The following is a 6,922-nucleotide window of genomic DNA, read 5'->3' on the forward strand; positions in this document are numbered from 1 at the left end:
ACTGATTTCCAGAGTGGTTGTACCAGCTTGCAATCCCACCAGCAATGAAGTAGTGTTCCTCTTTCTCTCCAGCATCTGCTGTCACCTGAGTTTTTTATCCTAGCCAATCTGACTGGTGTGAGGTGCAATCTCAGAGTTGTTTTGATTTGCATTTCCCTGATGACTAAGAATGTTGAACATTTCTTTAGGTGCTTCTCAGCCATTTGATATCCATCAGTTGAGAATTCTTTGTTTAGCTTTGTACCCCATTTTTTAATAGGGTTATTTGATTTATTAAGGTATACAAGTTAGGATTTTAGTTGTTGTGCCCAGTGATTGAGTTAGCATTGTTTATGATCTAAATTTGTGTTTCGTTTTCCTTCATGTGGCAGATCATCTGGGTTCAAGAGAGAAAGCCTGGGTTGGTCTGAGGTGCTCCACAAAGGTCGTGGAGGTTTTGGGGTTTTGAAGCATAGGGTTGGTGTGGTAACAAACCACCAGTGGGAACCTAGAGAGCTGAGTGGAGAGACTGTGGCGTTCTGAATCAGAGCCTCCACGAGATAAAAAACAGGTCAGCCATTGCCTGCCGGCACTTGGCCAGCCAGGCTGCCAGGACAGAGTTACCAGCACAAGCACAAGAACGTGCCAGTTTTTTTTTTTTTTTAATATTTCTCACAACAATGATAAACAAGTTGGTGATCGTTCACACCTTTAATTCCAGCATGTGGGAGGCACATGCCTTTGATCCTAATACCTGGGAGGAAGAGGCAGGCATTTAAGAATTACAATGATTTAAATTTAAAAATTGCTTGCAAAAAAGCAGACTGAAATTCAAAGTTAATGTCCATTGTGATCTAAAAATAAATACACTTAAACATTAAATCTATATATATATAAAGTGAAAGGGGAATGTATGTGGGTATATTTACTCACTAAGGTATATTAAATTTCAATTTTTCAAAAGATTTAAAAAATATGTTTAATTGTAAGATAAGACTTTTTCTGTTGTCAAAAAATATTTAGCCCTAGGAAAGATACAACCTGCCAAAAAGGGGAACCCCCCATGTAGGTTGGGGTACAGTTTTGTTTTTAATCTTTCCAAGAGAATAAAACATTGTACTAAGGAAACCAGAGAACTCTGGACAAATGAAACATCTGAAAAACAGGATGGAACATCAAGAGAAAATGCCCCAAGAACAAAGAGTAAATTGGCCAAATGGTATTGCTGCCCTCTACAGACATAAGTGGCAAATGGGCTTTTTTTGTTGTCCCAATTTAATTAAAAATTAAAACTGGCTTTGTGGTTGGACTGTGCCTCTCTCCTTCTCTAAACTCATGCATACTTATTAAAGGAAAATCCAAAATCTCTATCTCATATCAAAAGAGTCATCTGGTATGAGATCGAGAAAAACGAAAAATAAGAAACTATTCTATTGCCACTAATCTCATAATGTTTTGGTTCTCATTTGGCTCTCTAAAACTTTCCTTAAGGTATAAAGATTATCACAAAAGATATAATATTACTATGTCTATATAAACTGTCATGGTACTAGTATTCATACAGAATATTAATGTATTCTAGAATTAAGCTTATCTAGCTTCCTGTATGTGTTTCCAGATTTAAGTCTGAAGCAGTACCTCAGATGTACTTAACAAATTGTGGGAGATTTCTGAGATCTGCTAGATATGGCATTTAAAATGTCTGTGTTTTCTACCATTCTTAACATTAACCTTTCAAGTTTCAAAGAGGATGATGGGGCCCAACAATGAAGAATCTACCTGGATTGTGGTAATACTACCACTAGGCAAAACTGCCACCCACAATGATGAATCCACCTGTATTGTAGTAAGCTGTCACTGAACAAAAATACTCAATAAAATTCTCCAAAACTGAAACCAAGAACACATCAAAACAATCGTTCACCACAATCAAGTAGGCTTTATCCCAGGGATGAAGAGATGATTTAATATATAGAAATCCATCAACGTAATCTACTACATAAGCAAACTCAAAGAAAAAAAAAACCCACATGATTATTTCATTAGAAGCTGAAAAAGCATTTGACAAGATTCAATACCCTTTCATGTTAAAACTCTTGGGAAGATCAGAAATTCAAGGCCCATACCTAAATATAGTAAAAGCAATATACATCAAATAAGTAGCCAACATCAAACTAAATGGAGAAAAACATGGAGCAATCCCACTAAAATCAGGGACTAGACAAGGCTGCCCACTCTCCCTATCTATGCAACATAGTACTTGAAGTTGTAGCTAGAGCACTTAGACAACAAAAGGAGGTCAAAGGGATACAGAGTGGAAAGGAAGAAGTCAGTATATCACTATTGACCAATGATATGATAGTATACTTAAGTGACGCCCAAAATTCCACTAGAGAACTCCTAAACCTGATGAACAACTTCAGCAAAATGGCTGGATATAAAATTAATCCAAACAAATCAGTAGCCTTCCTCTACTCAAAGGATAAACAGGCTGAGAAAGAAATTAGGGAAATGACACCCCTCACAATAGTCACCATAATATAAAATATCTTGGTGTGACTCTAATCAAACAAATGAAAGATCTGTATGACAAGAACTTCAAGTCTCTGAAGAAAGAATTCAAAGAAGATCTCAGAAGATGGAAAGATCTCCCATGCTCGTGGATTGGCAGGATTAATATAGTAAAATTGGCCATCTTGCTGAAAGCAATCTACAAATTCAATGCAATCCCCATCAAAATTACAACTCAATTCTTCATAGAGTTAGAAAGAGCAATTCTCAAATTCACTTGGAATAACAAAAAACCCAGGATAGTGAAAACTATTCTCAACAATAAAAGAACATCTGGGGGAATCACCATCCCTGACCTCAAGCTGTATTCCCAAACACAGTGATAAAAATCTTCATTGTATTGGTATAGTGACAGGTAGGTAGATCAATGGGACAGAACTGAGGACCCAGAAATGAACCCACATACCTATGGTCACTTGATCTTTGAGAAAGAAGCTAAAAGCAACCAGTGGAAAAAGGACAGCATTTTCAACAAATGGTTCTCGTTCAACTGGTAGTCAACATGTAGAATGCAAATTGATGCATTCTTATCTCCCTGTACAAAGTTCATGTCCAAGTGGATCAAGGACCTCCACATAAAGCCAGATAGACTCAATCTAGTAGAAGAGAAAGTAGGAAAAAGCCTGGAACACATGGACACAGAGAAAATTTTCCTGAACATAACACCAATAGCTTATGCTCTAAGATCAAGAAATTGACAAATGGGACCTCATAAAATTGCAAAGCTTCTGTAAGGCAAGGGACAGTGTCAATAGGACAAAATGGCAACCTACAGATTTGGAAAAGATCTTTACCAATCCTACATCTGATAAAAAGCTTATATCTAACATATACAAAGAACTCAAGAAGTTAGACTCCAGAGAATCAAATAACCATATTATAAAATGGGGTACAGAGCTAAACAAAGAATTTTCAGCTGAGGAATATTGAATGGGTGAGAAGCACCTAAAGAAATGGTGAACATTCTTAGACATCATGGAAATGCAAATCAAAACAACCCTGAGATTCCACCTCTTACCAGTCAGAATGGCTGAGATCAAAACCTCAGGTGACAGCAGATGCTGGTGAGGATGTCGAGAAAGAGGAATACTCCTCCATTGCTGGTGAGATTGCAAGGTGGTACAACCACTCTGGAAATCAGTCTAACAGTTCCTCAGAAAATTGTCCATGGTAATACCAGAGGACCCAGCTGTACCACTCCTGGGCATATACCTAGAAGATGCTCCAACATGTAATAAGGACACATGCTCCATTATATACATATTTATAATAGCCAGAAGCTGGAAACTACCCAGATGTCCCTCAATAGAGGAATGGATACAGAAAATGTGGTACCTTTACACAATGGAGATACTACTCAGCTATTAAAAAACAATGACTTCTTGAAATTCACAGGCAGGTGGATGGATCTAGAAAATACCCTCAGTGAGCTAACTTAGTCACAAAAGACCACACACGTTTTGTACTCAATGATATGTGGGTAATTAGGCAAAGCATGTGGAATACCCACGATACAACTCATGGACCACATGAAGCTCAAGAGAAAGGAAGAACAAGAGTAGATGCTTCAGTCCTACTTAAAAGGGGGAAAAATAATCGTGGGAAGTATAGGATGGGAGGGACTTGGGAAGAAGAGAAGAGGAGGAGGAAAAAAAAGAAAACAAAGCAGATAGTTAATGCTTTCTGAAAACACAGAAATAATCCATAGAAAGATGAAAGAATTTCTTCATGTTTTTAGAATCATATGTCTATTCCAAAAACTGGAAGTGTCACCAAGTTTTAGTTTGGAAGAAAGTTTGGTTTGGTTTGGAAGAGCATTATCAATGACAGTGTGTACTGCACCAAACTCTGATATAGAGAAGCATCACTGTTAAACACTATTAGCTAATTCAGTTGGAAAGACAAATGCAAACACAGATTCTCAGTGTTTGAGTCCTGTGTAACAGGAATATTTATCTTTGTGAGGGGTGAGCATATTGAAGCTTAGACACAGAGGAAGAGCTAACAAGCACACTGAAGGATATTTGCATGTAGATACTTAGAATAAATTAGGAGGTTTCATTTATCATCAAAAATAACTAGTTAATTTCTTCTTATTGTTTTTTTTCTTGACTACATGTAGCTTTTATGTGTTTGTGGTCTTGCCAAATGGAGTTTGTCTAGAAGCATATGTTTAATAAAATGTTTATGAGCACACAAGTACACATAATAAAAAAGACATACAAGTCAATCAAACTTGTGATTTTGCTAGGTACTAGTTTGGTTAATCACAAGTGTTTTCTACGTTAATCTAAATAAATCTAAATTTTTTAAGTTAATCTAAGAAAATAGTTAGGTATAAGCAACATTTGCTATTCAAATATACTGAAGTTGATGTTCTTCAAAAACATCAAATATCTGTATAATATAGCATTTAAAGATGTTTTATTAATGTAAACCTTTATTGACCATGAGAAATGTCAGCTTCTGCTAGTACCCACATTCTATTTCAAAGATGATGAGCATTGATTGAAGAACCTTCTTATGGAGTTTGCTTCAAATGTAACAAGCAGCCTTTGGGCAAGAAACTGTTCTTGCCACATCTGCTGACAATATGCTGTCCAAACTGTGTTCGTGCAGGACATTTTTGAGACCTGCTCTTTTTAACATCACTGTAAACATATTTTACTGTAGCTATTTTGTATTCAGTCTTTATTTTGCTCATAAGGTGAAATTAAGTTCAGTTTCTAAGACTCTGCTTCCCAGAAGTAATTATCCATAGCTGACACTGAAAAATTCTCTTAAAATTTCATAATGATATTGTTGGATCACTTATGCTTTGTTATCTCAATGCTCTGAAACTCTTCTGTTCTCCACCTGTCCACCACCCCTCTTACACCACTCAGGACCAGTCAGCTTAAATGTTAGCTGACAATACTTTGTCTAGTTAGCCAAAATGTAGTAATGCTTCTACCCTTGCCTTTTGAACTTACTTTTTTCCAAAAAAAAAAAAAAAAACTGCCCAAAGAAGAAACTGGTACCACAATTAGGTTCCTGAGTCCTTTTTGTGTTCCTGATCAGTCAGTATTAGGGTGTTTGTTCAGGGTGTTTGTTCAATAAACTATTCTTGGTTAACTGAGATCAGTGTTCATATGGTTTGTGTGGCAATTCCTAAAACCCAACAGACACAAAGAAACTAGACTGCCAAACGATGCTAGGACAATATAGAGAAGTCCTTCATGGTATTTTGTTTCACAGAATGATATGTCAGATATTCTGTGCCCGTAGGCTAAAGAGATGCTCCAATGTTGCAGAGGAATCTTGGGTGACTGTTAATGTGGCCAGCAGTTTCTCTCATTTTTTTATAGTTTTGTAAGCAGATGGCTTTGCCCTTCCTGATTATTCAGGTAATATTTATTCTTCTCAAGTATCTGATGAGGTTGAAGTCTAGATGGTTATCGTCACACATATAAACTTAAGTTGTTTCGAATTTAAGAAAAAGTATTAAGGGGGTAGAGAGATGGCTCAGTGGTAAAGAGCACTGACTGCTCTTCTAGAGATCCAGAGTCCAATTCTCAGCAACCACATGGTGGTTCACAACCATCTATAATTTGATCTGATACTCTCTTCTTGTGTGTCTGAAGACAGCTATAGTATACTCATATAAATAAAATAAACAAATAAATAAATCTTAAAAGGAAAAAGAAAAAATGTTTTAAATTCCAAATTGATGTTTTTAGGTTGATAAATGCAAGTTATGATAGAAAGTGATTTAGATACAGAACTTTGGGCTCATAGGCAAGAGAATAGAGTACTTTCTCTATTTCTCAAGGTTGTCAAATACAACTGAGCTAGTCATTGTGAATGTATAGTTTATTGATGTTAGAGAATGAATCTTTTATTTTTAGACACAAAGGAGAAGTGTTGACAGATATTTGATCACACTGGGAACCTCAGGATTGTAACTGGAAAAAGCTTGCTGTGGTATGTCTTAGCCCTTGCATGCACCTTTTATCTAAGGGCTTTCTGTTTACTGTAAACAAGTAGTTGTGGTGTGGCTCAGCCCTAACACACACATTTAACTCAAGAACTTTCTGTAAGCAAGAGCTAAATAAAGTCAACAATAGGTCAAGAGGCAGAGTAAGAACGAAGTTGAGAGGGAATGAACATAAAGAAGTAGAAATGAGGGACATTTAGTTGAAGAGCATTTAAGATAGCATTGAGAAGGAGGAGCTTTTTGCTTCTGGAAGGTCAGTGAAGCAGGAAGATCAGCTGGGTACTTTCTCTGAAAAAGGAAAAAAGGTATGAATGAGAGGTGTGGACTGTTTGAGGGAAGATAGGAAAGGCTATACTGAACTGAACAGAGCATTAAGGAAGCCAAAGCAAGACTGTC

This window comes from Mastomys coucha, unplaced genomic scaffold (genome assembly GCF_008632895.1).
Source record: "Mastomys coucha isolate ucsf_1 unplaced genomic scaffold, UCSF_Mcou_1 pScaffold21, whole genome shotgun sequence".
NCBI lineage: Eukaryota > Metazoa > Chordata > Mammalia > Rodentia > Muridae > Mastomys > Mastomys coucha.